The sequence below is a fragment of the Pristiophorus japonicus genome, chromosome 3, assembly GCF_044704955.1.
Source record: "Pristiophorus japonicus isolate sPriJap1 chromosome 3, sPriJap1.hap1, whole genome shotgun sequence".
Taxonomy (NCBI): domain Eukaryota; kingdom Metazoa; phylum Chordata; class Chondrichthyes; family Pristiophoridae; genus Pristiophorus; species Pristiophorus japonicus.
This window is the reverse complement of record NC_091979.1, coordinates 280,081,701-280,103,307: the sequence shown is the minus strand read 5'-3', so window position 1 is coordinate 280,103,307 and position 21,607 is coordinate 280,081,701. Positions and strand designations below refer to the sequence as shown.

Genomic DNA, 21,607 nt, shown 5'->3' with positions numbered 1-21,607 from the left:
AACATGAGCCTCCCAGAAGATGAAGTGGATGTAGTGTAATTATTGATCTTTTAACCCTCTGTGAGTAGGGAGGATTTAATCCATGCATTAGTTACGATGTCACACTGCTCCAGAGATTGTATCTGTGGCACTTGTACAATGTGCTTGTGGAAGGCCTTGTATCCACTTTACAAGAAAATGCTCTGATATGACTAAAAGCATGCATTTGATGATTAACATTGGTTTAGGAGGAAGTAAAATATTACCACTGTATGCTTGAGCATTATTTCATCCAAGTGCACAGCAGCTCACGTATTGAGTCCAGAGTCTTTTGATTCCTTGAAGCACTGCGCAAGAGGGCTAATTTTTTTTTAAACAAATTTTAATAAAAAAACATTGCAAATTGTCAAAACATAATCATATCAGATAGCGGCTGATTTTTAATGGGCACTTTAAGCTCGTATTAATTAAACAGTCAGATTGACACCACATCTGTCTGCTGAACAAATGAAGTGAGATTCATCTAAACCACAGTGCGAACTTCTGAAATCAGTTATTAAGCTGCAGGTTTCTGTTTCATTTGCCTGCTTTTCGCTTTAAAGCATTCATCAGCCACGGAGAACACAATAATGAGATGAGGTCATGGAGCACCAGTTGTGCATGAAAGATGTGAAAATTTACTGCAAATGAGACAACAGCGGTAAATTCATTTTTATTCAAATTACTGTCATCGTACATTACCACTTTTCTTGTAAACATTTTGCCTCAGACAGTGTGACAGCATATTATTATTTGTGAGATTATACTATTAAGCTATTAACATGTCACCTCCTGCTTGAAACAATGCCTCGCTTGGTACTGCAAAATAGGACAAGTTAGGGAAACATGCTGATGTGACATGGAGGTCTGTCATGTGAAGAAGCGTGAGGCAAGAATCAAGAAGGTGGTATTTAAAGCCAAGCTGGACCCCTGAAGTCCCGTAGATAACAGAACTATAATTCCATTACAAGCAGACAAGATATTGCTGGGACAAAAAAAAATTTAATACAGAATTCGGAGATTATAATCCTTTAATCTTTACTCTTAATGCAGTGCTGTTTGCCAGTTTTGTAGATTAACACACACTGTGTTGTGCTGCCAAAACTGTAATTTCAAACTCACAAAACTTTACATTTGAAGGAAACTTGATATACAGCATTCTGCTGTTAAGGAGATTATGGTGTTTTATTGCAAGATGGGACACTGGTTCCTATAACATTCTTTCTTGTGTTAGTCTGTTTTAAAATATTTAACTTTCTCTTTTGAACACTGTATATTTTACTGATCGTAAAATTAAATGATTTCAAGAAATATGCAGAAGAATCAAAAGTCTTTCCTCCACATTTATTTTAGGAACGCCATGTTTCTTTGTAAACATCCAGACATTTAATTTAATTTAAAGCTATTTTCATTCTTTTTTATTTCCTTACACTACATCAATAATGGGGCACATTGAACACCAATGTATTATAACAGCATAGGGACATCTGCAATTGCTAATAAAAGTTTTGACAGAATGACAGAGCAGGCACATTAAAAACAGAAAGCTAAAGCTGGGAGGTAAATGCACAGAATTTTTGTCATAACGCATCTATTACATTTTTGTTTGACTAGGGATATTGCCTTCAGACCTCATATGGACCAGGTACTATTCCTTATCGCCACTATTTTTAAAGAAAGATACGGCTTATAAAGCCACAACCGTAAGAGTGACCCTGGAAATATCAGGTTAGGGTTTAGTTTGAGAGACAATAACTGGACCCTGCGTTGCATGCTGTTCTACCCTTTCAGAAACATTCATAGGCAGGCTGAACAATGTCATCTTTGACTAGCAGTTTATGGGACTTTAGGACAGGTCAGTGATCCATGGAACATGGGGCAGACTATGAAGGAATGAATCATTCTTCTGCTTCCTGCCATGTTATCACACCCTGCTTGGCTTCTCGGTATCCTTGTAAATGTTACAAGATGCATAGCAACATTCATCATCCCGACCATAGCCTGTTATGAATGGGCTCTCATCTGTTTGTCACTAATTAGCTGGCTTTGCTTGCTATGATACTATTGGATTTCACACTAGGAATAGATGGTGCATGAGCATCCAAAGACTGAGCTGAGGTCCTTTTCACAACCTGAAAGTTAATATCTTACTTTCAACTTTTTTTTTCCAGCTTAAAAGAAGCTTTAGGAGGAATTAAGGGGCCTCTGAGCTGAGCTGTAAAAAGAGGAGATCCATCTTAAAGAGTGGCCAAAACTGTCTTTTCTTTGCCTATTGAAAGTAACAGTGGCTCCATATTTGCATAGGTAATTTTATCTCAGTTTCGCCATGGGACAGAACTTTGAGACCCTGAGGTGAATGCTATCTAAGAAGCACCTCTTTCTCCTGTCATTTATTTCAGATAGGAAGAGAAAACGTTGTACTATCCTTTGTGTTCAGTTTACTAACCTCCACAACACAACAGTCCTGCAACTTTTGAAAATAGCAAGGCATGTCTGTGACCTTACATTTCACTCACAGTGAAGGACTCCCCTGAGCTGCACAAGCATCTTCTGATATTTGGAAATGTGTCATGGATTTTACACAGAAAAGTGTCACATACGCACTGCCAGAAAACACACTTCCCAAAGCTGTGACTTCATCACTTATAGAAAAATGACACCTGGGTGACTTGGCTTTTTTTGTTGTTGGTACAAACAGTTTGCTGTTAATGACATTAAACCTACTAAACCATTAAAAATGCACACACACACACACACGAGGTAGGAGACTGGAGTGCATTGTCTGCTAAAATTTATTTCGAATTTCAGATACAGAATTATAAATAGGTTTTATCATTTCATATGACAAAGTTTAATCTATGCAAAATACCAGTCATCTTAAATTATTCTGTAGGATTTGCTTCAAAACCTTCTACAGATCTTGTCGAAACATGCAGCTTTTAAGCAGGATATGATATATTAATGCAAGCTGCTAAAATGTTTTTGAACTTCCTTAACGCAAAACATTTTGTGTGACATAGTTTAATTGCTATGATATTCAGAACCTGTTTTAAAGGTCGTTACTGTGAAACTGGACACACTTTAACTTCCGTTACAAGGTGGCAAGCAAACTGTATAAAATGTGTAACAATCCACTTCAGGGATTTACATCACTAAAAACAGGTGACATTTATATTTTGCAGACTTCTTGGTTGTTGAAATCACATTTCACATTATTGCGAAGGAAACAGCAGGTTTTAATTCAGGTTTTTAATTTGGAGAGTTATATCTTTTTCCTGTGTTGGTTTGGCACACAGTACATGTCATTATATTCGAGCTGGAGCAACTCTGGAATTGCTGACACGAGAGCGCCACCAGGTGGATAGAAATAATAACTGATGGTCAAGAACTGACCTTTATAACGACAGCTAAGGTTATGCACAAAATCTACTTCTTTACTTTACAAGAGTAACTTTGAAGACAATGCCTTGGTTTACTGTGCACGATGCTTAATACTGCTGGCATTTTTTTTTTGGAGGGGTGAGTGGGGGTTGTCACAAAGCAAGCAGTCTGGGTTGCTTGATCTTCATCATGATGCAACTTTAATAACGTTGGCAAAGATTGCTCTGAAATCACAGCTGTAGCTTCAGGCAAAAGCTAAAATGAGGTGCGTCTCCCATGTCTCACCTAGAGAGCACAGCATTGGCTATGCGTGAGAATAACTGGACGAATCGATCGCTGCAGTAGGTTGATGGTTACTAGCCATTTTGATGGATATGACTGTAAAAAAAAGTCCAGATTGGTTCACAGTGGACCTAAAACCATGTCAGCTAAAACCAAAGAGACAAAAAAGTGACAGCTGCGGTGAGCACACTGCAGGCAGTCGATGGCTTCCGTGATTTATTGTTCCATCTGCCTCACCGCATTGAAGACAAGTTTCCCCTGATTTGGTTAAAATGAAAGGACCTCTGAGAGCCCCACACATTTTTAAAAATGTGCAGAAACAGAGTTTTATTTTCCGTTTTATTAATGGCAGTCTGCTTCTAATTTAGTCCCATTGTTCCTGACTCCAATCATTAGTAGTTACATCTAGTTTCCAGTAACAAACTACGAACACTGGTGTAATGCCTGCGAACACTAACCTTTGCAGTATATTGCCACCTCTGTGCAATCTTACTCTATATGTTGCACCCCCTGTTTCTTTCTTTTAAATTACTGAGTTGGCAGCAATGTGCCAACTTGCATCATGAGAAATTTCTGCAAAGGGTCATTTTTAAAACAGGAGAAATAAAGCAGCTCTTTTAAAATTAAAAATACTGCTTTATTTATTAAAAAGGGGAAAACATAAACCATTTGTTATTTTAATAATTTGCCTTGATGAAGCTCAAATTATATAGTGCTTTTGAAAGGTATATTGGAAATAAAACTATAAAATGTGATATAATTTGCAGATTATATTTTATCAATGATTCAAGATCATTTCCTGAACAGTACAAGCCTTGTAACAGGAACACCCCTGTGGCAAGAAAAACATTTCCTTTATCCAATCATTCCTATTGAGCAAACACTGTAGAATGTATGGGGAATTAATTGGTGCCTGAGCAAATGTTCCCTTTAAATGAACATTCATATTAACAGGGTACCCATTAGCAGGCGTCTACTGTAACACAATTACTGTTAGAATCCAGTGTAGTTTTTAGTACAGTTCAGCAAATTTAAACTCTTGAGGACTAATTTCCCATGAAAAAAAAGCTCATTGGTAGTGATGGGGCATGGAAAGTTCTGCTCTCGTATGCCTTGTTTCTGCGTCCCTCTTGTCCTGACCCAGCGGCAGGCCCTTCCTGTCTAAAGGCTTCTCCAGTACATTTCTCCACCAACTTGGTGTCAAAGGCTTGCCTGTCTCCTGTCTCAGGATGTTGGTTTTACCTCTTAAGTGTTTCCTGAATTTGGGAAAATTCTTTTCTGGCAAGCTTACCCACAATTGTGAGTTAATGTTCGATAAATATTGACTTTTGTTTTTGGGTGATGGGCAATCGTTGCTACTGTGGTGGGTGACAGTGTTTAATGAGGGGGGGGGCGGCGGGGTGAAGTGGGGGTAGGGTAATGAAGTGGGGGGGGGATGCGCACAGTTACCCCAAGGGACATGCTTTTGGAACATGTTTTTTCGGCAAGGGTCAGCCTCTCACAGCTTTTTCCATTATTCAAAACTAGTTCCATAGTTGTATGTTTTAGCTATTTAAAAGCCAGCTGTTCTTTTAAGGATGTCATTGCAAAAAAATGATTTGGTGTTTTGCTGGAATCACTGTAGATTGTAATACTGTAGCTAGCCTGTGTATTGTCTTTCACAAAATCTAACCTTTCAATGTCTAATTTGGTAGAAAGTTTTTAAATCATATTAATCTAAATTTAGGCAATTCAAAGTCCATATGTATTAAGTCCCAGTCCACCTCATTTAATTATCGCAGTAAAACACATGTTGTGTACATGTCCAAAACACTTCTTTAGTTCTTGACTGTATTAATCCTCGGGGCACTTCATTTACTGCATATTGTGTCACAGTAGCATTTTCCCTACCACATAATAAATTTTAATAATGTTTGCAAAATTATTTTGAGTAATTAGATGAAGGATAATAGAAACCAAGTATGGTAGGTGCGTGTGCATGTGTGTATATATATATTCTTATCCTGGCATATGTGAAGAAATATCATAATTGGTGTAATATATTTAAAATAATGTCACTAAATATTTTGAATATGTACCGAATAGTTTGTTTTCCCGTAATGAGTCACTGGGGGAAAAAAGCATATGAATGCTAACCTATCTATTACGTGATGCCACCTACTTCAGATCTGCTGCCACATTTAGCCTCGTTACTTATTTGTTTATGTTGTGATACCTCTATCAGAAAACCACACCCCATATTCCTGTATGCTATGGAAGCCAGGAAAACGATCTTAAAAGGTAACAACAGTTGTAAATATACGGGCAGATAATTGAGGGTAAGTTTAAAAGATCGTTTCAGTCTCTCAGTGCTTCTATTGTTCATAAAGCAGACGGACAAATAATGATGATACTGAAAATTCTCAATCAAATTATAGTATCTCCATCCACTGCCAACTATCGTCCGACATGAAAAATAAATATCAGGCATTTTTCTTATATCTCACACCTTGTTGTAACCTTTTGCTGCTGTTTTGTACCTTTAAGTGCTGTAAATCTAAGTCAGTGACACTATGTTGGGGATTTTAAAAGGTGTCCGTCCGAATTAGTGCAAGTAATCTGACCAGTTTGCATTAATGTTTTCACGTTAGGGAGAAAATGGAGGCAAGCAAAAGCAGTTGGTGGATGGCAGTTGTGCAGAAAGTGCTGCTGAAAATCCCACACGTACTGGTGTGTGGAAACTCGGTACCTGTAGGAATTCACCACTTACTCTACTGGGTTTGTGGGATTCCTTTGTCCCTCTGGAATCCCACACATCCTCAGCCTATATTACTTCATCTCTCCCACTCTCTTAAACATTCAGATATTGTCCTCTTCAAATATTACAGTTGAAACAAGGGAATTTCCACTAAGGCGTGCATGAGCTATAATATGTAAAATATTGAACATTTTTACTTCATTATTAACAGTTATTTATTCAGAATGTCAATCAAAGTCATTTTGATTAAAGAATAACATGCAATTGCGATTAACTATTAAGAACTAAGTGGCTACTTTTAGCCAAAATGATTGCACAACACAATTTGGATTTTTTGTTCGTGGGTAGGGACTGGCGGTAATACCAAAATAATTTATTGCATTTCTGTAATTCTGTTATTGTAGTACTAGAAATCTGCACAATATTATTCCTGCTCAAATGTTATGTATCTATAAGGTAAAAAAAAAAGCATATTCTGGAATCTGTAATGGAAATTCACTGCCCAAAATGTTAGCATCAAACATAAAACAAGCTAATTCACAGAAACACTGATTGTTTAGTACAGCTTTAAACAGTCAGCACAAAATCTAAACAGTATTTAAACCACAAGCAGGAACCGAATAATTTGATGTTTTGTCTTTTCAGTGTATACATAAAGTATCAGCACTGGGCAGGAAGTGAGCTGACAAATTAATACTGTAAGAAAATAAACGGTGCTGGTATTTACCATAGAGCAACTTTATTCAGATGAATTTGTGTTGGAGTGACTCCAGCGCCCATTTGCACAGACCTCAAGTCAATGCGAAATAAATTTCCTGACATTTAGGTGAGTACAGCCTCAGTTGCATAAGCTGTGTCTTGGTTATGATTTAAGTTGCTTTAAGCAGGCTAAGAAAGATAATCATTAGCAGAGCACTAAACTGAATGCCATTACGCCTCAACAAGACTCCAGAAACCTGCGCTATTCTCCCAAATTGTATTCTCTCACTTGCTTTTGGTACCTGCTTTTAGACTGCACCAAACTCCTGAACTTAACAAACTGTGCATAAAGCCCAAGCATTAATGCAAAAAAAGTATGCTGTCAATCAACCTGGTGCACTGTACAATCATTTTCCTGATATGCTCAATTGCAATGTGCCGCTCTCTCGTGAATTTTCTTCACAAATCTCTCTACCACTGAAGGGTGACGGATATGACAAACTAAAATCACCTGCTTTATGCATTAGTTTATTATTACTTAACAAAATTACCCTGTTACAAATCAAACAACCCTTTGAGGAGTGAGGACCTGGCACCAAAGCAATGCTACTGCGTTGGTAATGGTTTTTTTTTAATTCTGAGAATGCACCGAACGAAAAGATGTGGTGGATCCTTGGCTTTTTTTTCTAAAAATTCTGTTTTCAACTATAGGGGATAATTTGTGCAACCATTATAAAATAACGGGCACATGTATAAAAATGCAACTAAAGTTGAACCCCTTCTGACGTAAAGTAAACTTTCTGAATTACCTCACTTTTAGCTGGGATTTTATTATCCGTTTCCGAATGACAAAAAATATGATTTACTGCATCCTGTGAAGAACAGTAAATCCCGTTTTAGCATCTTAAAAGGTCTGTATCATTCTTTAAGAAAATATGGCAGGACAGAAATTGATTGCTGTAAACATGCGGGTCCAATTCAAGGATGGCCAACTTGGCGGCAGCAAGTGTTCTCGCAAATGCTTTGCTGGACTCCACTGCCACTGTCATGTCGGATACTCCCGAATGAACCTTGTGTTTGCATGCATCAAATTTCTGTCTGACACAATTTTCTTAAACGATTACATGGCCCCTTTAATTAAAAACACATGAAGTAAAAACCGAGCTACTTTGCTTCCCAACGTGGCCTGCTTTGATTCAAATAAATAGAAAAACACAGCACAGGCATAGTTAATCTGAATGAAGTCTTAATTTTGAGTGACGAGCAAATGCGTCTGTGTAAAGAGGTTTGCAGTGGGCTTGACATTTAAATGTAAGCTTTGGCTTTCTGATGGATGCGCCCTCAGGCTGTCACAACTCTCCTGTGAATTGAATGAGGGGAAAAGCACCATAAGGTGTGAATTCCCTCAGTAGAGCTGTGTCCAGTCCAAACTACCAGTGATGTAGGACTTGGTACATGTAGTGCGTCTAGATTTACAAGCACTTTATTTGCATGGCTCAGATGTCTGTAATATGTGTCACTGCGGACTGCTCTAATTGTTCTTACACCAGGCGTTTTCTACTTCTATTGATAACTGCATTAAGTAACATGGCTGATGGGATAAACTGTTTGTGACACTAATGTGCAGCATTTCTGGCAGAATCTCTTTTCTGTTATATTTTACAAATTTAACACTTAGACTACTGGAGGCACTTAAAAACACAAAGGAGTTCTTAACACTGAACACTTGTGTATTCATTATATTGAAATATAACCAAGGATTGAATAGAATCCCAGGGCTGTCAGTTTGGTCTATCTGGAGTAGTTCATTTTCAAACTCCACAATGATTATGAACATGTCAAGGCCCCACCAAAATATATCACCATTAAAGCTCTCTCTTCTTCAATTACTGCATTTGGCATAATAGTTACGCTTCTGAAATAATTATTTAAATTCAATCTGTTGTGATTGTAATAATGATATATTACAAAAGGGAAAATGGATGACCTCAGTCCTTGAAGTTTCAAATCTGAAGGTATAAACCTCTTTGAAATGAGCTTGAACACTCACTAATGGCATTGAGCAGCACTCATCTAGTGCAAGATTAAATATGATGTCAGATTTTTGGTCAAAGATTATGTGCATTATCTAATACAACACTATTATCATGTCAAATAAATCCTCCCTATAATTAGAATCATCCTTGTACACAGGCTGTTCTCAAAGGCAATTTCAGCACCTTTTATTAGCTTGAATAATGCAAATATAATGTGACTATAAATGTACTTTTATCACTTTTATTGTCCGGAATACTAAACCAAAAAGCTTGTCTTACACGCCAATGCCAGCTATGGACAGGAGGTGGCGCTGTTCTCTGGCCTCAGCCCTGGAGATGACAGCAATGTACAGGGCTGTAGGCCCAGCAGACTACACATTGTAAACAACACATGCTTAAAATTAATTTTCATTTGAATTTCACATCTAATTTAGTAAAGAGAACTATCATTACTGTTAATGTAATGAAAGTAATAATTAAGAAGCTTGCATTTTAATAAAACCCTCTCTTTGTTGATCTATCCATCTGCATCATATCTATCAATATGTCATAAGTATAGCCTTCATTTTTAGCACTGGAACCCTTTGAAGTTGCTTGGGATTCTCCAAATAGTCATGAGTGGCACACAAATAGGATAAGCAGGTGGTTAGCATGATTTACAAGGTAGTAATTCAATTAGCACGTCTAATATGCCATAAGCATAGAAAACAAAGCTAAAAAGGTTTGTGAACATCACACAAGGATTAAGCTATTCCCTTAAACTCTACTCTTTATAATTTTGGATGTGTACACTTTTTGCAATGAATGGTTTTGGGCAGCACACCATTACACAGGGTAATAATGACAGGGCAATAAAGGGAACTGTGTCATAGGACCCGACGCTATATTTCGCATCGTAGCTATCACAACAATAGTAAGAAATAAAAACAGAAAATGCTGGAACTACTCAGCAGGTCAGGCAGCATCTGTGAAGAGCGAAACGTTAATTCTGTTTCTCTCTCCACTGATGCTGTCTAACCTGCTGAGCAATTCCAGCATTTTCTGTTTTTATTTCAAATTTGCAGCATCCGCAATATTTTGGTTTTGACAACGATAGTAAGAGTTCTTTCCGAAATCCATTACAAAGAAATGAACTATGCACTATAAATTATACACATTAAAACTATGTTGAAAAAATAAGTCAATAAATCTGTTCAGTCGTCCTGCCTTTGCAATTCAATTCATTATGATGCTAAAAGAATTTAGTAAATAGAAGTGTTGATGTGAGTTGTGTTGGCTGTAAATCTATATCCAGTGTTGCTTTTCAAGAGACATTTAAACTACAACAGTAAAAATCATCTCTTGTTAACATAAATGATGTATAGCTTAAGTTTTAATCTGTTCTAAACCTGTCTTACTGCTATAGAAAAAATAGAAGGTAGGAAATTAGTTGTCAATCTGCTGTCCCCAAACTATTAAACAAAAAATGCAAAACATTCTAAGCATAACACAATCTTTACAATAGGGACAATCATGATTTTAGATTTAGCATCCCTCTTCCCATTTGCCACAAAGTTAGATTCCCAGAATCCCATTAAAAATATAGCAGTGCATTACAGCCAAATCCACATTTCCACAAATAAGTTTTAATAAGTCCAAAGATAACATATCTTGAAAGAGCTAGAGTTAAAAAGCTTGTAGCTCACGGATCTTGAAATCTGTCTATTAGAAATTACATTTGGCTTTCTATTCATAGAGCCGATGATCATAGGCAGTTCCTCGGAATCGAGGAAGACTTGCTTCCACTTTTAAAATGAGTTCTTAGGTGGCTGAACAATCCAATACAAGAACAACAGTTTCTGTCACAGGTGGGACAGATAGTAGTTGAGGGAAAGGGTGGGTGGGACTGGTTTGCCGCACGCTCTTTCCGCTGCCTGTGCTTGATTTCTGCATGCTCTCGGCGATGAGACTCGAGGTGCTCAGTGCCCTCCCGGATGCACTTCCTCCACTTACGGCAGTCTTTGGCCAGGGACTCCCAGGTGTCAGTGGGGCTGTTGCACTTTATCAGGGAGGCTTTGAGGATCTCCTTGTAACGTTTCCGCTGCCCACCTTTGGCTCGCTTGCCGTAAAGGAGTAGAGCGCTTACTTTGGGAGTCTCATGTCTGGTATGCGAACTATGTGGCCCGCCCAGCGGAGCTGATCAAGTGTGGTCAGTGCTTCAATGCTGGTGATGTTGGCCTGGTCGAGGATGATAATGTTGGTGCGTCTGTCCTCCCAGGGAATTTGTAGGATCTTGCGGAGACATCGTTGGTGGTATTTCTCCAGCGACTTGAGCTGTCTACTGTACATGGTCCATGTCTCTGAGCCATACAGGAAGGCGGGTATTACTACAGACCATGACCATGAAATGCCACCATAGAGCCTATATGTTGGTATTGAAGGAGGTTATAATGTATTCTCAGTGATGCAGGTAAAAAAAAAGACTTGCATTTATAAAGCACCTTTCATGACCTCAGGATGTCATAAAGCACTTTACAGTCAATTAAGTGCTTTTTGAAGTGTAGTTACTGTTGTAATGTAGGAAATGCGGCACCCAATTGCGCACAGCAAGCTCCCACAAACAGCAATGTGACCAGATAATCTGTTTTTGTTATGTTGATTGAGGGATAAATATTGGCCAAGACACCGGTGATAACTCACCTGCTCTTCTTTGAAATAGTGGCATGGGATCTTTTATGTTCACCCAAGAGAGCACACAGTGCCTTGGTGCTGACAGTGCAGCACTCCCTCAGCACTGCACTGAAGTATCAGCCTAGATTTATGTGTTCAAGTCTCTGGAGAGAGATATGAACCCACAACCTTCATGACTCAGAGGCAAGGTGCTAATACTGAGACATGGTAGATAAGATGATACATCACTAGTAAGGATGTAAAGATTCACATTTCAAGTCAGGAAGTGGAACACTATTAGTCCAGCATGATGCCACTGCTGGGTACATACAGATACAATAGATTTTAATGTATCTGGCAATATATATATATCATATATACACACACGCATTTCCAAAAATTACTTTAAAATGAATTATGTTACAGAATTATCAAATATTTATAATGTATCCAGTGTGGTACTAGCATGAGCACAGAGCACACCAGCACTACACATTGTGTTAGCCAGGGTCTAAAAACGAATGTTTTCCTTCTGAAATATAAGGAAGCAATGGTTTGGACTGTTAACTGCACAATCACATGTAGAAACTGCTTGCCTGCCTCTTAGACAAGCAGTTTTTTTGTCTCTGTTAAGCAGACAGTCATATCCACCTCACTGCCAATCTGCCTACTTGCCAGCCTCCTGAAGGAAACATTGGCTGGTGCCAACTGCTCTTGCACCTGTAACTAATGCCCTTGCTCTACTAGGATTTTCACAGCGAGTGTTTGCCAATGGTAGTGTGAATACAGTGCAAATATCTATGCATGGAACAGTCAAATCTAACTGCAACTCAGCTGCTCCAGATCACCAGGACGCATGATGCACATAGTTTGGTGGTGGAGTAACCATGTGCCGTCTCCAGTATAACAGCTGGATTAGACATATTGGGATAAATTTCAACTTGCTGAGTTCAACGGGAGAATTGGCCGATTTCTATAACGGGCGGCCAATCCGCAATGCTAGTTCTATTCCCGGGTTGTGGGGACGGGGTGAGTGGAGGGAAGTTTAAAATCTACCCCATTGCTTCATAAACAAAACACACAGGGCTGGATTTTGCTGTCAAAATAACGGTAAGGCTAATAGCACTTTCCGTTATTTATGCGTAAATGGTACAGCAACTTCAAGCAAGGAGCAGATGCGTGGTTAAACGCCAACATCCGAAAGTTGCGGTCTGAGTTGCACCGTTCTGCTGTTAGCTTTGCGAAAATGGTACTTTATTGTCTACCTCAACATTGACATGCATTGAATGGCGTGAAGTTGCTGTATTTACAGATACAAACTGAACTCACCACAGAAAGTTATTAAAAGTGTAAGTACCCTTTTAATGACATGATAATTGTTAATTACTGCCAATCAACCTCTGTGGCACTGAAAATTAACTAGTACAAGTGTGGAGCTTCATTCCTTCGGGTATTAATTGTTGTTGGAGATTTTTTAAATACCAGATTTTTAAAAAGAAAATCTTACTTTTCCTTTGTGTCTCTCTTTCTCTCTTAACGCAATCTTTCTTTCCTTCTCTTTGTTTCTCTCTCTGAATCTGATTTGACATTGAATTCATCCATCGTAATTTATACTGCCTTCCGCTGTTTATTTCTCAATCCTTCAAATCTGATTGGTTATGGAGATACCCAGTTGGTTGTCCTGTTCACTCAGGTCCCGGATGCTCTGTTTCCCTCGCTGCGCCATTATCAGCTCGCACTTTCAGCAACTTTGTGGGAAAAAATGTTTTGAGCTGAAGGGTGCAAGGGCAAGTCTAACTAAGGGCAGACACCCTTAGATGCACTACTGGAGCAAATTATGGCCCGTTATAAAATCACACATTATACCAGATAGCAGGTCTATGTGTGCACAATGACGTATAGTGGCACACAGACTGGCTTTTTAATACATCACACATAGCTGCCTGTGGAGGTGTAGTGATGTCCTAAGATTTGGAGAAAAAATAGAGTCTTGCTGGCTTATGAGTAGGTCAAACTCTGTTAGAGCTAGTGAGGTGGAATTGCTTAATGAATCTCACTTATTCTTCATCCTTAATAAAAGAAGCAGAGCTATCAACATTGGGCAAATCCTAGAGATCAGATATTCAGTCATGGGTCAGCCTCATACCCGAGGCTTCTTCTCACATCAAAAACATGCATCACTGAAAATAGAGCAAATAATTCATCCTCCGGTGCGGCATAAATGTTGCATATTACTCTATCTTTTCCTCATCCATATTTATTTTTCAACTTTTAGTCTTTTCTTTTTCCCTTCTTCTCCATTGTGAAGCTGCTGTTGGGTGCAGTGTGCCATGCTTGATCTTGAGTTGATCCTTGACATTTTGTTGCTGCTGATTTGAGGATCAATCTCAAAACCTTAACTGTCAACTTGAACCTGATTTCCAGACCCTCTTTAAGGTTTTCTGTGCCATCTTTTGTCATGGGTGTAAAGGTGGCACACAGAATGGAGATGTGTCTGTGAAGTTTCTTGGACGTTGAACAAGAGTTCCAGGTGGGCCAGCTTGCAATGGAACAGGTGAATTGTCAATCCGCCCAGTGCCACCTGGAGAGAGAGGACCCCAGCAACATGCACAATGGCACAGCTCTCACTACTACCTGCAAGAAAGTGCCTCTGACCCACTGTGCCAGAATGCAGCCCTCCCCACAACACTTGTGTGGTGGAATCGGAAACAGCCGTAGGACATATACCAACAACAACAATTGGCATTTATCTCGCGCCTTTAACTTAGTAAAACTTCCCACGATGCTTCACAGAAGCCTTACCAAACAACATTCCAATATGAACGAGTGATATTCAACTTCTGAAGGAAACTGTAAAACAATACAGTGTGGGCCTATTCTTGTGGGTTACCCATCATGACCCCCTCCCCAAACATTTCGCATGAGGAGAATACAGACTAGCAACATGGTCAACCCATAGACAGGCAAGGATAGCAACTGCAATCAATATGACTATTATCAGGCAGGGCTCCCCCACCCGCCCCCCCCCCCCACTCAGCTCACTGACACAGCTGCACCCCAGAGGCCAGATACTTGTGCTTCAGCCTTAAGAATTACTTTCATCCCAACCTAGGCAGAATCATTGCAAGAAACCATGAAGTAGCAATGTGCCGTTCCTGCCACCACTGTGTGATCAAATTGTATAATGCATTTGGGAAGGTCTAACAAGGCAAGGGAATACACATTAAATGGTATGACACTGAAAAGTGTAGAGGAACAAAGGGAACTTGGAGTGCAGGTGCACAGATCCCTGAAGGTAGCAGGCCAGGTAGGTAAGGTGGTTAAGTAGGCATATGGAATACTTGCCTTTATTAGTCGAGGCATGGAATACAAGAGCAAGGACATTACGCTTCAATGATATAAAACACTGGTTAGGCCGCAGCTGGAGTACTGTGTACAGTTTCTGGTCACCACATTACAGGAAAGATGTGATTGCACTGGAAAGAATGCAGAGGAGATTTACAAGAATGTTGCCTGGACTGGAGAATTTTGGCTATGAGGAAGGAATGGAGATGTTGGGTCTGTTTTCTTTGGAACAGAGGAGGCTGAGGGAAAATTTCTTCACCCAGAGGGTGGTGGGGGTCTGGAACTCACTGGCTGGAAGGGTGGTAGAGGCAGAAAGCCTCACCACATTTAAAAAATACTTGGATGCGCATTTAAAGTGCCGCAGCCTACAGGGCTACGGACCAAGAGCTGGAAAGTGGGGTTAGGCTGGATAGCTCTTGGTCGGCTGGCACGGACATGATGGGCCGAAATGGCCTCCTTCCGTGCTGTAAATTTCTATGATTCTATGATTTGACAATCATAGAATTCTACAGCATTGAAGGGGGCCATTCCGTCCACCACACTTGAACGAGCTACCATTGTACTTCCATTCCCTTATCCTTTTCACGTACCCTTTTAATTTTTGTTCAAATGTTTATCCACTTCCCTTTTAAAAGCCATTATGGATTCTATTTACCACCACTCTTTCTGCCTGAGCATTCCATATCCTAACAACACTGTATAAAAATTATTCTTTTAACCATTTATTTTATTCTGTTGCTATCTTAAATTTAATGCCGTCCAGTTACTAGGGTATAAATTCAGCGTTGCCTGAAACGGGTCGCACCTACCACTGTCGATGTGTTTTCACCGTCGCTGTGGATGAGGTGGCCCCTTGTGCGAAATTCAGCTCTTTGTCATTTTTTTTTGAGCGGATCGGAAGTTGGTCATAATGGGAATGGTCGTGCGGCGATCAGCACTCCAGAGGGACGGAAGTGGAGGCGGGACATAGTCTCTGCCGCTGATGACATCATGATACGTCTGTGTCACCACGTCACTCCCCTTCAGTTAAAGGGGAGGGCCACTGCGAGCTCTGCGATTAGTTTAGTTCGGTCCACCAGGCCACCAGGGAGAGTTTCCCAAGAGGGCATGCCAGGCTGCCTGTTGGCAATCCAGCCGAACCCAGGAGCATAATTGTTGGGCCAACCTGGCAGTCGGCCGATAAAAAAAATAATATGGCGGCTGCGACAGTGCACCCTCCCTTGGAATGACCCCCGCACAGCCATGTCGCACACACTTCGAACACAGTGCACCGACAGAAAAAGCTGTCGGGAGCACCGCTCAGCGGCCCGAAGGTTTTTTGCCCTGAATTTCGATGGAGGTGTGGGAGATCGCGCGCACTTTGATGACACACTTAGGACGGGTCGGCAACAACCGGGCAGAAGTGGGGATCGCCGGAAAAACCAGCTCGGAGAATTTCACCACCGGCGGCCATTCAACTCCACCGCGTGGCCGCAGCTTTCCGACGGTAAGAGCCATTTTGGGGAGGCTGAATTTCGGCCCCAGTGACTTACCAAAGGGTGGAAAGCTTTTCATAACTTACCTTATCAAAACCGTTCATAATTTTGAACATCTCTATCAAATCATCTGTTAACCATTTTTATTCTAATGAAAGTGGCCCCACTTTCTCTAGTCTCTCTTTATAATAATAACTCTCATTGTTAGTATCATCTAAGTAAAGTTCTTCTGCACCCTCTCAATGATCTTGACTTCCTTCCAAAAGTAAGGAACCCAACACATGTTATATTTTAACTGCAACCTAGCCAATGATTTGATTATGGTTAGAATTATCTCTTTGCTTTTACTCTATATCCCTATTTATAAAAGCTAAGATCCCAAATTATTTTTTTTACAGCCTCATCAATTTGTCCTCACATTTTCAAAGATTTATGTATCTGTACCACAAGTCTTTCTGGTTCTCTACTCTTTTTAAAGTTTTACCATTTAGTTATATGACTTATCTTTATGCTTCCTCCCCAAATGTACCACCTCATATTTCCCCACATTAAATTTCACCCAACATTCATCTTCTCAATCCACTAACCATTCTATGTCCTCCTAAAGTTATTAGCAGTTCTCCTCACAGTTAACCACATTCACTATTGTTGTATCAGTTGCAAGTTTTGATAAAGTGCTTCCAATGCATGAGATCAGGGTGCCGAAATTGCCCACCTCATGAAACAAGTCGCACCTACTGTTTTCAATGTGTTCCATCCACCCCAATGTATGGGGTGGCCAATCAAGAGAAAGCGGGGCAGAAGTGGGGGTGGGGCAGAGTGGCCGTCACTAGAGGGACGGAAGTTGGGGCGGGACGGCAAGTCACCGGCACCGCGCTGGTGACATCATCGCGCTGGTGTGTGACAACGTCCCTCCCCATCAGTTAAAGGGGAGGGCCGCTGCAAGCTCTGCAGCCACTTTAGTGGTAAACACTGAGCCACCACCAGGGAGGGTTTCGGCCAGGCCAGCGACGTAACACCCAAGAGGGCCTGCCAGGGCTGCCTGTTGGTGGCCCAGCCGAACCCGTGGCCATAATTGTCAGCCCGACCTGGCAGTCAGCCGAGAAAAAAATAACGGAGTAGGCAGCAGCACCACCTCTCCTTTAAGGGCAGCTGTGCCACCCAGCCACAGAAAGGATACCGACAGCAAAAGTTGTCGGGGGCACCAACCTGCGGTAGCACCGCTCCCGCAGGGCAATTCCAGAAAGCGGCAGTTTACAGCGGGGAAATTTCGGGAAAAGATCACCGCCCGGTCAGTAAGGGGAGAGTCTTCCTACCCATCTCAAGGACAAAATGAACTGAGCAGGGATGATTTTACAAATATATGCGTTTGAAAAATGAATGAACAGAAAATCATGGGCAGTATGGCTGTGATTTCCCATCTTGAAGTCAAGATCCTGGGCAATCATTGAGTTATTCAATAGTGAAAGCAATACTAGAGGTACTGCTATTACAGCTGTGATACCAACAACATTGGGACGCAACCAAATCTTAGTGAAAGTCCAGAGATTACCATCAAATGAAAAACATGGCAGTCTGTGGCCTGAGAGAGCAAAAGGAAATCCCTGAAGCAGATCCCATTACATAATAGAATGTGAGAATCATGATACAGTCCCTGGTCACTTAGGAAGCAGGGAAGTAGGGAAGTCCTGCTACGACTGTACAGGGTATTGGTGAGACCACACCTGGAGTACTGCATACAGTTTTGGTCTCCTTATTTTAGGAGGGATATACTTGCATTGGAGGCAGTGCAGAGAAGGTTCACTAGGTTGATTCCTGAGATGAAGTGGTTGACTTATGAAGAAATGTTGAGCAGGTTGTAAGTGGTTTGGCCCTTGGTGGTTTTGAATCACCCCCCTTACAACAGTTCTAGACCCCGGGAATTATAGTAGCGAACAGAATACTCAGTTATAGACAGATCTTTCGGTCTCAACCATCACAATGCTTTTATTCAAGTTAAAATACACACCTGCTTCCAGTAAAATATACCCTGGTGGCGCAAAAAAACCCACAGTACAACACACAATCTGAACAGGTCCCTATCGCAAAGTACCTATGACTAAAACACCCCTGCTTCGCTCAATAGGGCACCAGTGAATCTGTCCAACAGACTGTGCGTACGCCTATGATCTTCCTCACTAAACCCCTAAGGCTTGGTTGGGATAGCATGACACCCCTTCGCACTATGTGCTGGTCTAAAGGAGGTGTGAGCTGGGATAATGCTCACCAGTTACTCCTCTGGCTTACTTGCTGCTTCTCCTGATGAGGAGTATCTTCTGGTTTCGTACCAATCTGTGGTTTCCAAGTCCAGTCTCAAGGTCAGCTTCCCAGTCGAAATAGTGAGGCTCTCTTTACTCGTAGATAGTTTCTTCTCTCTGTCTCAGACGGACTGCTCGATTCTTGAATTTTTATTTTTTTTTATTTTTTATTCGTAGCCAATCTTTCCAATTCTTTGTCAAATCACAAACGCCAGAGGTCACCTTGCACACATCAAGGATCACTCTGCGCCAATGCTCTTAGCCAAAAGGCCGAGAGCCACTGCACCGTTCCTGGAAGTACTGCAATACCAGGTTCGTGCCATGGAGGTGGATGGGTCAAGCCACCCCACCCACCTCCTATTTCCAAAAAGCATAGGAGAACCACCTTCCTGATCCAGGGAGAACCACTTTGGGGTCATGGTTACTCCCCTGTCAGGTCAGTTACGCATGATCTTAGCCAAAAGGCTGCTCGATTCTTGAATTTTTTTTTTTTTCTTTTTTTATTTTTTTTATTTTTATTATAAATTCGTAGCCAATCGTTTCCAATTCTTTGTCAAGTCACAAACGCCAGAGGTCACCCTGCACCAGTCAAGGATCACTCTGCGCCAATGCTCTTAGCCAAAAGGCCTAGAGCCACTGCACCGTTCCTGGAAGTACTGCAATACCAGGTTCGTGCCATGGAGGTGGATGGGTCAGGTCCCCCACACACCTCCGTGGAGGTGGATGGGTCAAGCCATCCCACCCACCTCCTGTTTACAAAAATGTAAGCATATACCTTCCTGACCAGGAGAAACCACCCGGAGGTCATGGTGGCTGGTCAGGTTAGTTATGCAGATCTTAGCCAAAAGGCCGAGAATGCACTGAATGAAGCAAACAAGCGTATAAGAGGAGGGAGAGAGATGGCAGCAAACTGCCTCTCTTATACCTGAAAAATGCTTGCTGAATCCTCGCGCCAAAAACCGGTCCTTTGCCCGAGGCAGTCCAACTAAAGAGCAATGAATCACATCTTCGGCCTGTGCCTTTGTTACTGGGCTCCTTCTGGGGATAAAGGCTCCAACAAGTCTGGGTGGCCAAATAACTTCCTTTGTCCTGAGGTTCCCACGCTCCGGGGCTCTCAGTCATTTCAATGGCTTGAGCACTGACCAGTTTACCTGATCTCTCACTGATGGGTTCCCATTACATGACAAAAGGGTCTTCCATCTGCTTTCAGCCATCCCAGACTATCCCTTGCCACCTGATGTGTATTCCTGTGGATCATGCCTGGGCCTGTCCCAGGCAAGTCAGCTCTTCTGAAATATGAAAAAGCAATGTCCAAAACTTAAAGTCCAAAATGTTTATGCCAATGCTGTCGATGTTTACGCCGATGCTTACAAGGTTGGGCCTATACTCATTAGTGTTTAGAAAAATAAGAGGTGATCTTATTGAAACGTTTAAGATACTGAGGGGCCTCGACCAAGGTAGATACTGAGAGGATGTTTCCATTCGTGGGGGAATCTAGAACTAGGGGGCATAGTTTAAGAATAAGGGGTCGCCCATTTAGGACTGAGATGAAGAGGAACTTCTTCTCTCAGAGGGTCATAAATCTGTCGAATTCTCTGCCCCAAAAAGCTGTGGTGGTTAGGTCATTGAATATATTTAAGGCAGAGATAGACACATTTTTAAACAATAAAGGAGTGAAGGGTCATGGGGAGTGGGCATGGAAGTGGAGCTGAGCGCAAGATCAGATCAGCCATGATCTTATAAATGGTGGAGCAAGCTCGAAGGGCCAAAGGCCTACTCCTGCTCCTATTTCTTATATTCTTAAGTTACAAGGATGTACCCCCATTTCAAGAGCTAAGTTACAGCTGATGCTTGTTCAGGAACTTATCTTTATAAATAAATATCTCATTACTCGCCCAATACAATTGCGAGGGTGTGAGTAAACCTTCACAGAGTCCACAGCTGCTGGAGCGAGCTGTATGAGGGCAATCAACCATCTGTCATATTCTACCTCAGATGCTCCGTGCTTTTATCCACCACAACTGATTGCCAGATTGGTGGCCTTTTGAACAACCAACAGACAGTGCACTGATGCTGGAAGTGGGAATGAGCCATGGTAGGGAGCAGGGAAAGGAAGTGTCGTTACAGATTATTTCTAAGGCAGACCATACTGCTACAGTTTATTTTTTACATTTTGCATGATAGCATGTGAACTGTTACTGCTGACCCAGTGTTGAATGGCTGTGAATTGCCAGAATATGGACAAACCCAGCAACGTACAAATTAGAAAATGATGTTTTCACGTAGGCCCTGTTGCACCTTTACAAAAATGACCTCTGCTTCCTAGTTCTACTTTGTCACTAGGAGAAATGTATTTAATTAAAGAGTTTCTAATATTACAAAAAGCGCATTCTGTGCAAGAATGTAGGATTGGAGAGGTAATCTGTGCAAGTCCCCAGGCATGAAACTATACTGGCAGGCCTTTCACATCACTTAAAGTGTACAGAACACTTACATAATAGATCTCGAGGACAATTTTCCTGTCTCCCCTTGCTTGGGCTCCAGGCAGGCAATGTGCCAGCAATGACCTGAACCCTTCTGTATTTCTGAGGTCAGGTCATTACTTTATTGTTGGAGGCCTTTCCTCTGGATGAACCTTGTGCCCAGAAACACCAGTGCAGGCTACTGTTTAAAAACAGCAGGCAGATG

The 21,607-nt window shown here is 41.2% G+C and overlaps 2 pseudogenes; both read right to left on the bottom strand.

The window, feature by feature from the left end:
• Positions 1-19,194: 19,194 nt before the first annotated feature.
• LOC139260632 (U2 spliceosomal RNA) lies at positions 19,195-19,398 on the bottom strand (annotated as a pseudogene).
• A 152-nt stretch (positions 19,399-19,550) lies between these two features.
• LOC139260644 (U2 spliceosomal RNA) lies at positions 19,551-19,780 on the bottom strand (annotated as a pseudogene).
• Positions 19,781-21,607: the final 1,827 nt, after the last annotated feature.